Source organism: Macadamia integrifolia, chromosome 11, assembly GCF_013358625.1.
Source record: "Macadamia integrifolia cultivar HAES 741 chromosome 11, SCU_Mint_v3, whole genome shotgun sequence".
Lineage (NCBI taxonomy): Eukaryota > Viridiplantae > Streptophyta > Magnoliopsida > Proteales > Proteaceae > Macadamia > Macadamia integrifolia.
The window spans coordinates 27,301,526-27,312,690 of NC_056567.1; positions in this window are offsets into that span (position 1 = coordinate 27,301,526).

Consider the following 11,165-nt stretch of genomic DNA (forward strand, 5'->3'; position numbering starts at 1 on the left):
GGGGTGTAGGGGGCGCAGCCCCTGCTCGAATTTTTTATTTGAGGGCAATTGTAGTTTAATCCGGATTAGGGTGGCAATTATAGTTTAATCCGGATTAGGGTGGCAATTATAGTTTAATATGGATTAGGGTTTTTTCGCTATATATTTGTAGCGAGGGTTTCTTTCTCTGTAATACAAGCAATACTGAGAGGTGTGAGGACGAGCGCTGTAACCCTATTCTCCATTGATAGTGAAGTAGGATCTCATCTCACTGGGGACGTAGGCAACCTTGCCGAACCTCGTAAAATTCATGTGCATTGTTTGTTTTGTTTTTCCATTATCTTACACATCGTTTTAGGGTTGCGTTTCTACACCTACACATGGAGTAATAGGCAAGCTGGGCCTGCCAATATCCGAATTAGGCTTGATAGGGCTCTTTCAAATGCTCAATGGAGAATTGCCCACCCTGACACATCGGTCTTTGTCCGACCTGCCCTTGGCTCAGACCACAACCCTCTCTTACTAGATACATATTACAAGATATGCAATGGAAAATTCCATTTTAGATTCGAGAGGACGTGGCTCCGCCACCCTGGTTGTGCAGGCGTAATCTCCTCGAGTTGGTTAGCCCAACAAATTGGATCTACCTCGCAGAAGCTCTAAGCAAAATTGACTCTGTAGAGATTCCCTCTTAAAATGGAATACCCAAACCTTTGGCCACATTCAATCTCAAGTCCGTTTACTTAATGAGGAATTATCCAAATTGCAATCCCTCCCCAGCTCTCTCACCTCCCTCTCATGGGAAAAGGATATGTCCAATCTACTCAATGAGTATCTCAGCAGGGAAGAGGAGCTCTGGCACCAGAAGTCGCGTCTCACTTGGCTTCAGAGTGGGGATCAAAACACAAGCTTCTTCCATGCAAGCACCCTCCAGAGGCGTCAACAGAACAGAATCCTTAAGGTCAAGAAGAGTAATGGAACCTGGGTAAAATCAGAGAAGGAAGTATATCAAGAGTTCTCTACTTACTTTTAGTCAATTTTCCAATCTAAAGGGATCGTCGACTCTGCCATGGTCACAATTCTTCAGAGCATTGAACAATATATTCTCCACTCAGAAAATGAGCTTCTCACCAAGGCCTCGGAGTCTGAGGAAATCCGCAGTGCCCTGTTCTCTATGTACCCAACCAAATCCCCATGTCCAGATGGATTCCCCTTCCCCCCGCTTTTCTTTCAAAAATTTTGGGAACTAACAAAGGATGATCTATGCTCTTTCATTGTTGATGTCTTTAACATAGGTACTCTACCCAGCTCTTGCAATGAGACTCTAGTATGCCTTATCCCAAAAACAAATTCTCCAGAATCTGTGAATCAATTCAGGCCGATTAGCTTATGTGGAGTCATTGTTAAGGTGCTCACAAAAATAATCTCGACTCGCCTTCAACCAATCCTTGGTCCCATTGTTGCTCCCGCTCAATCAGCCCTCATCCCTGATCGTATGATTTTAGACAACATTTACACTTCCCATGAGGCTTTCCATTACATAAGAAAAAGGACTAAAGGAAAGAAACGTCTGCTTGCTATAAAATTGGATATGAAAAGGGCATTTGATAGAGTGGAATGGTCATTTCTTCAACAACTCCTCCTTCGTTTGGGCTTCAGCAACCATTGGACTCAGCTTGTGATGTCTTGCATCTCCTCAGTTCACTATACTTTCCTGATCAATGGGGGGAACGTTTCTCGATCGCCATCAAGGGGTATTCGCCAAGGCGATCCACTATCCCCCTCCCTCTTCATAATCTGCTCCCAAGCTCTCAGTTGTATCCTTGGCCAAGCCCAAAAGGAAAATCTCATCAGAGGTATTAGACTCCGAAACCGATCTCAGCCACTCACCCATCTGCTGTTTGCCGACGACAGCTTTTTTTTCTTAGAAGCTCGCCTTTCAGAGATCCATTACCTCAAAGATTACTTATCCCTCTATTGCAAAGCTTCTGGCCAGGAAATAAATCTCAAAATTCCTCCCCCACATTCAGCCCCAATACTCACCCCAAGTTGCGCCGATGGTTCTCCCACACGCTGAAAATTCCTCTTACGGAAGGGCCTCGCAAGTACTTGGGCCTCCCGGTGGACTTTGGAGTAAGCAAAAGGGACCTCTTCCACTCTATCAACGATAATATCAACTCCAAAACAACCTCATGGGCAGCGAAGCTGCTGTCTTGCGTTGGCAAAGAGGTTCTCATCAAGGCCGTGGGCCTCTCGGTCTCAAGCTTTGCTTCCCAACATTTCAAACTATAAGATCAAACACCAAGAAACATGAATAATAAAGAGACAATAGATCCGTACGATACAGAGATTTAACGAGGTTCACACATCAGGGTGGTGTGCTACGTCCTCGGGCGAAGAAGAAGATGATTCACTATGCAGATGAGAAATTACACCCTAGCAGCGGCGAGGAAAAACTCACCCTGAAACCCTAGCTGCAAAAAACCCCAAAAAACAATGACATCCTCAACAAGCAATAGTACATTATATATACTCCAAATCGTGGGTCGACCCTTCTGCTTCCATCACAGATCTCAGAAAATTTCCCATTCGGGTCGCCACTAAAATATGTCGGATCAGGTCAATCTTCAAAACGGGTCAAGAATTCGAGACAAACTTAACAAATCTCCACCTTGGCTTGAATTCTCCTCCAACAGATAAACGAATAGCTAATATCTTCATCTTCTCCAATAGCCCTCCAAAGGGTTGAACTCAAACACGACAAACACCAAGTAAGTTCAAGCAATGCTCGAGCTTACCAACACATAAAGGCTTAGTCAACATATCAGCTAGATTGTCTTCAGTACCAATCTTCAACAATTGAATATTACCTTGAGCAATTATCTCTTTTATGAAATGATACTGAACATCAATGTGCTTTGTCCTCTCATGATACATTGGATCTTTAGTCAAGTGAATAGCACTCTGCTATCACAATGGACAACAATCACCCCATGATCCATGCTGAGTTCTCCTAACAAACCTCTAAGCCGAATAGCTTCTTTAATTGCCTCAGTCACTGTCATATACTCTACTTTAATAGTAGATAATGCAACTGTAGCCTATAAAGTAGCTTTCCAACTAACCGTACTTTATCCAAGAGTAAATACATAGCCTGTGAGTGACCTCCTCTTGTCAAGATCACCTGCATAATCTGAATCAACATAACCAGATAAATTATCATCATTCCTCCCAAACTCCAAACAAACACCAGAGGTCCCTTTCAAGTACCTAAGTATCCACTTCACTGCTTCCCAATGAGCTTTACCTGGACATGACAAATATCTACTCACCACACTGACAACTTGTGAAATGTCAGGACGAGTGCAAACCATAGCATACATAACGGAGCCAACTGCACTAGAGTATGGAACACTTGACATGTACTCCACCTCTTCATCTGTCTTAGGTGATAGAGCAGTTGAAAGTCTAAAATGAGATGCAAGAGGAGTAGTTACAGGTTTGGCATCTTTCATACCAAAACGGTTCAATACCTTCTCAGTGTACTTTTGTTGAGATAGCCACAGTTTCCCTACTTTTCTATCCCTCTTGATCTCCATACCAAGGATCTTCCTTGTTGCCCCCAAATCTTTCACCTCAAATTCAGAACTTAATTGTTCCTTCAACCTATTGATCTCATTCCTATCTTTTGCTGCAATCAACATATCATCAACATAAAGCAACACATATATGAATGACCCATCAGAGAGCTTTCTGAAATAAACACAACAGTCATATTGACACATGGAGTATCCAAAACTAGCCATAACTGAATCAAACCTTTTATACCACTATCTAGGAGACCGTTTTAAACCATATAGGGACTTCTTCAACAAGCATACATGGTCCTCCTTACCTTCAATAACAAACCCTTCAGGTTGATGTATATAAATCTATTCTTCTAGTTCACCATGCAAGAATGTTGTTTTCACATCAAGTTGCTCCAACTCCAAATCATGCATAGCAACTAAAGCAAGTAGGACACGAATATAACTATGCTTAACAACAGGTGAGAAAACATCATTAAAATCGATTCCTTGCACCTGACCGTATCCCTTTGCAACCAAACGTGCCTTGTACCTAGCATCTTTAACACATGAGGCAGATTTCTTCTTCTTAAAGACCCATTTGCAACCAACAATTTTCTTCCCTGTTCTCGGCTTCACAAGCTCCCAAGTTTGATTTTTATGAAGAGATTCCATCTCCTCATTCATGGCAATCAACCATTTTGTAGAATCAATTGAAGGAACAGCTTAAGAATATGTTGCAGGCTCACTATTTTCAATTGTATCTGCAACAGACAATGCATAAACAACAAATTCAGCATGCCCATACTTTTGTGGTTGTCTAATATTCCTCCTTGGTCTATCCTTGGCAATGTTGTACCGCTCTTCTTCTTGATTCTCTTGAGCATCATCTCCTTCAATAAAAGTAGGCAGCTGGACTAAAGTAGATTGTGCTTTGTTTAAAGATGAACCACCAATTTCAAACTCCACATTCTCTCTAGATTTTTCTTGACCTTCATCACAATGAATAGGAGCTTCTTTCCTAGGATACAACATAGCAAATTCATCAAAAGTAATATCTCTGCTAAGAAGAAAATTTGGAGACTTTGGATCAAGACACCACAACCTGTATCCTTTCACTCCAGATCCATACCCAAGAAAAATGCATTTCTTAGCCTTAGGTTCCAACTTCCCTTCAATTACATGTGCTTAAGCAGGACATCCAAATACTTTTAAATTTGAGTAGTCTACAAGTTTACCTGACCAAACTTCTTCTGGAGTCTTGCACTCAATAGCTGTGCAAGGAGATCAATTCACAAACAAGGTTACCGTGTTAACTGCTTCTGCCCAGAACTCCTTGCCCAATCCTGCATTTAATAACATACATCTCGCTTTTTTTAACAATGTTCTATTCATACGCTCTGCCATTCCATTCTGCTAGGGTGTTTTAACAACTGTATGGTGTCTTGCAATACCTTCATTTTTGCAGAACTTATTAAAGTCACCTTCACAAAACTCTAGGCCATTATCGGTTCTCAACCTTTTAATTTGTTTCCCGGTTTGCTTCTCAAGCAAATTCTTTCACTGTTTGGAAGTGACAAATACTTCATTTTTGTACTTCAAGAAATAGACCCAAACCTTCCTAGAGAAATCATCAATGAAAGTAAGCAAGTATCTTGCACCAGCCCCCTTTGAAGCAACCTTGGAGGGCCCCCATAGGTCTGAATGAATGTAGTCCAAAGTTCCCTTGGTCCTATGAATAGCAGTATTGAAACTAACTCTTTTCTGCTTCCCAAACATACAATACTCACAGAACTCCATTGTTCCTATACTCTGACCACACAACAAGTCCCTTTTACTTAATGATGCCATCCCTCTTTCACTCATATGGCCTAACCTCATGTGCCATAAATTTGTGACATCTAATTCAAACATAGATGATGAAGCTACTGCAACAGACCCAGTGACTGTAGTACCCTGCAACACATACAAACTGCCAACCTTGATTCCTTTCATCAATAAGAGAACACCCTTGCTGATCTTCATGACTCCACCTTCAGTTGTATACTTGCACCCATTTGAATCAAGAGTGCCTAAACTGATGAGATTCTTCTTCAAATCAGGGATATGCCTGACATTAGACAAGGTTCTGACAATGCCATCATACATCTTGATATTGATCGTTCCCATTCCAATAGTCTTACAAGAAGTATTATTTCCCATCAACACAACTCCACCTCGAACTGATTCGTATGTGGAGAACCATTCACGATTGGGACACATATGATAGGAACAACCAGAGTCAAGAATCCATTCATCCTGTGATCTAACTTTATCATCAGTCACCAAAAGCATATCAGACTCACTCTCATCTTCAGCAATACTAGCTTCTGCAGAATCATCTCTTTTCTGTTGATTTTGAGCACCACCACCTGCCTTCTGCTTATTTAAAAGCTTATAACATTCAGATTTAATATGTCCCTTTTTCTTACAGTAATCGCATGTTAAATTCTTGTGCTTAGATTTTTATCTAGCATTCTTTTTGTCACCATCTGAACCCCTTTTATTCATTCTCCCTCTAGCTACCAAACCAACACCATCAGATTTATTAGTAGATGTCAACTCATCATCAATCTTCTGTTTGCTTTGCAGATTCGTTTTGACACCTTCAATAGAGATTGTCTCTCTACCATAAATTATGGTATCCCTAAAATGCTTATAAGATGGAGGCAGAGAACATAGCAATAATAGGGCCAAATCTTCATCGTCTATTTTTACATTTATCCTTTTTAAATCAGTAACTATAGAATTGAACTCAGATATGTGGGATTTAATAGAAGTACCTTCACTCATATGAAGGGTAAACGGTTGTTTCTTCAATCTCAACTTATTGGTGAGGGATTTGGTGAGGTGGAGGTTCTTTAACTTCACCCATAACTCTACAGTTGTTTTCTCTAAGAGAACTTCCTGTAGAACATCATTCGAAAGACACAACTGAATAACTGAAAGAGCTTTATCATCCAAATCGTTTCAATCATCATCAGACATAGTTGCAAGTTTCTTTGCCTTTCCAAATAGGATTTTCTTCAAACCCTGTTGCATGAGAACATCCGTCATTCGAACTTGCCATAAACTAAAACTGATGTTGCCGTCGAACCTATCAATATCGTATTTCGTTGAAGCCATGGATCGAAGTAACCCAGACCTCTGATACCAGTTTGTAAGATCAAACACCAAGAAACATGAATAATAAAGAGATAATAAATCCGTACAACACAGAGATTTAACGAGGTTCACACACCAGGGTGGTGTGCTACGTCCTCGGGCGAAGAAGAAGATGATTCACTATGCAGATGAGAAATTACACCCTAGCAGCGGTGAGGAAAAACTCGCCCTAAAATCCTAGCTCCAAAAAACCCCAAAATACAATGACTTCTTTAACAAGCAACAGTATATTATATATACTCCAAATCGTGGGTCGACCCATCGAGTCGCGATCGAATCCGATCAAACCATACCATGGGGGCTAAGCCCCCCGCACCCCCATACGAGATCAGTGATGGGCTCTGGGCTTGGGCCTATCAGCCCAACCCCTCTGCTTCCATCACAAATCTCAAAAAAATTTCCATTCGAGTCGCCACCAAAATATGTCGGATCGGGTCAATCTTCAAAATGGGTCAAGAATTCAAGACAAACTTAACACAAACTCCCTGCTTCCATTCACCTTGAAATTCAAAGAAGCTTATCCAACTTCTTTTGGGGTGAAAAGGAGGACCATTCAAAAATTCATTGGATCTCATGGAATCGAATGTGCCAATCCAAGGACAACGCGGGGCTTGGTTTCAGAGACCCTACCCTCCACAACAAAGCCCTGCTGGCCAAGCAAGCCTGGAGATTTCTACATTCTGAAATTTCAAACTGGGGTTCCCTTATGAAGGCGATCTACTTTCCAGCTTCCAGCTTCCTGGAGGAAAAATTGGGACACCAGCCTTCATGGGCATGGAGAAGCATTCTCCTGGGCAGAGAGACTCTCCTACTCGGCATCTTTTGGAAAATCGTTTGTGGAACCAAAGTTAGGATCCGGGAAGACCCATGGATTCCCACCCTACCGACATTCAAGGTGAAACATGCGAAACCAGATTTATGTCCTCTGAAATGGGTCTCGGACATCATCGACCCCTCCTCCAATAGTTGGAATGTGCAACTCCTTGAAGACTACTTTCACTAGGAGGATAGAGACGAAATCTGCAAAATTAACCTCCCTATGTTTCCCTATGAAGATTGCATTATCTTGGGTGCTTCCTTAATGGGCCAATTTTCAGTAAAATCTGCCTATCACCTCCTCTGCAATCAACAAAAATCCATTCAATTTTCTGGCTCGAGTACCTCAAACCACCTTGCAGCAAGTAGACATCTCAAGGAGACCTGGAGATTTGTCTGGCACTCAAAAACTCTCCCAAAAATCAAGCTCTTCCTCTGGCATGCTCTGGCTGAAGGTCTTGCTACTACTGCTAACCTAAGGTCTCATCACGTTCTAATCTCTAGCATGTGCCAACGATGTGGTATAGAGCCAGAAACCATAAGCCATATCATCCTCTCATGCCCTTTTGCAAGAGCAGTCTAGTTGCGATCCCCACATACTTTAAACTCGTCATACTTAGAATCCTGTGACATGGAGCACTGGATCCTAAGCTGGAAGCATCTGCATAATATGGGGAAGAAGGAAGGAATTATTGCAACAACCTTTGTGGCTTCTTAGCATGGTATCTATGGATCGTTCGCAACGACCTTCTTTTTGGCAAGGATGAATGGTCGCCAATGAAAGTGATCCACCAAGCCACAAAAGCTCACCAAGAGTTCATAAGTGCCCAAGAGCCTTCACTTCCGCCCCCTCCTTCTACCCTCGAATGGCACTATGACGCCTCCCTAAATAAGGGCAGGGGAGGTTTGGGAATCACTATCAGAGATCACATGGGTCTGCCAGTCTTAGCAAAATCGATCCTGGCGCAGCTCTCTTTGGTCTTAATTGGGGAAGCACTCGCTCTGAGAACGGGCATCTTAGATGCTCTTGCAGAAGGTGCTGATAATATCATAGTTGAATTGGACTGTCAAGACCTTATTCGTTATATTATCTCCCCAACTGGTCGCACTCCTACAAAAGCTACTCCAATAGTTGCAGACATCAAACATGTATCCACCTACTTTGCTCCTGTAATTTTTGTTTTATTCCTAGGGATGTCAATCATGTCGCCGACTCCCTAGTCAGGAAGGCCCGGTTGATGCCGTGTGCAACCATTTGGTCGAATTCCACTACATGGTTGTTGGACCTTTGTCACCCAACCCCCATGTCTCCTACGTGTGCCAATGAATAGATCTCTCTTTACCAAAAAAAAATGATACATCAGATTCATCCACTCTGATGTGACACTATGATTAGATATTCTTTGGGTGTGGTTTTCATCTTCCCCAACCCAACCTAAACAACAAATGTCATTGTTTAAGATGTTCTCTATTCACCATCGGTGAAAGGAAACTTGATCCACAATAGACAATCTTTTTCCTTTTAGGGGAGGGTAGTAACTTGGTTTTAATTTGATTTTGTAAACGGTTCCACTCTTGGACTATGATTGTGATGGACCAAAGGCCATAATGGGCTCAAGTTATGGATAATATGGTCATTGTTGACTCCAAAATTATCTTCGCATATGAATATATATATATATATATATATATATTAATTACAAAAAACACTTACCACAAAAAAAAAAAGAAGGTGAATACTCATATACTCAAACTGAATTGAACAGAATCAATTCGATTCGATTAATTCGGCTCAATTCCAAACTCAAATATTGATTTTGGTTACAAATTGACACCCTTAAATTGGGTAGTAAAGATAGGCAGATGAGGAGAGTGGCATTCGTTGTTAAGAACATCAATGTTATATATAATAAATCACAAAAAACACTTACCACAAAAAAGAAAAAAGAAGGTGAATACTCATATACACAAACTGAATTGAATAGAATCAATTCGATTCGATTAATTTGGCTCGAATCCAAAACCAAATATTGATTTCGGTTACAAATTGACACCCTTAAATTGGATAGTAAAGATAGGCAGATGAGGAGAGTTGCATTCGTTGTTAAGAACATCAATGTTATTCCAATTTATATTGACATTCTTTCCCATTCTTCTTCTTTTGATAGCCTATCCTTTGCTTTTATTTCTAGGAGATTAAACTGTGAAGCCCCCGTCTTAGCCAAGGGTGCTGTCATGTTTAAGTTTTCTCAGGTGTGGTGGATGCACCCACCTTCTTTCATTATAAATCCTACTATATTGAAGGGCAGGGAAACATACTTTTCTTTCACAAATAAATAGGTCATTTTTGAATAAAAAAAAAAAAGGTCATTTGGTGGAGGACGCTTTTCCACCTACTCTTGACCATTTTACCCTTTATCCATACCGCATCACCTATCTAGTATCGATCAAAGATTGGTATTAATTTCAGTTGATATTGATTCCTAAAACCTTGGTCACATCTCTTGTAGAACATGTTTGGCAAATTGAAACAAACTTAAGGGTAGTTTTAAAAATTTAATAAGAATAGTGAGACCATTTTTCTAAGACGGAGTTTCCATTGTGGTCAAAGAGGAGTCCCCTCACCATGGTAATCAATACTGTCATATTAGCATGGGGAGAGGTAGTTCAACCCTATATAATTTGGGTGGAAGTTAGTGACAACACAAGAGCCTAAATACATCACCAATTATACCTTCTCTTCTACTTGGGTGAAGGAAAACTTAGTCATTTTTTCTATGGTAATATTTTGTCCTAATCCTAGGCAAATGGCAAATGGCAAATGACAAATGGCAAATTGCAAATGGCAAATGGCAAATGGCAAATGGCCAACGACCAGCCAAACAAGATAAGTGTGAGAAAATAATTTTTTTTTTTCTTTAACAATTTAACTTCTATCTACTAGGGGTATCAAAAGCTAGCCTACCCTAGTAGGCATGATCAGAACCAATTGATAAAAGCTTGAAACTGGACCAACGGGTTAATAAATGGTCTATTGATGGGTCTACATTGAATAATATTCGGCCATTCACAGGTGTTTGCTTAGCTATATGCGTGCCCATTAGGTTCGAGACCAATTATTTATAACCCAATTAACCCATTTAGAGACTTATCTAGCCTGATTAATTTAACCCCAATTATGGACCAGTAATAAACTAACCAAATATAAACATGTTCATTCCTAGCTTATGAGATCTGATTAAATAAACAATGAAATAATTATGCAAAGAACTTTCTACCAAAAAAAAAAGAAAAACCTGTGTAAGTAGCAACCCCTAGGAAATGAACCCACTCTCTCCCTCTCCCCCACACCATCTCTCCCAAAAAACTAAAAAAATAAAAACACCAAAGGGACCCTTTAGCACGGAAAACCCTTAATTTAACTAAGCTCCAAATCAGATTAGGGGAAAAATAACTATGAAATGTAAATTTAGCATAAAAATGAAGAGAGATTAAATGAAATCCAAATGTAAATCAAATACCGTAAAAAAAATGATTCTAATACGAATACCTGATCCAAACTCGTACATAACAACCAAAGTCAAACCAACTTATTAATCG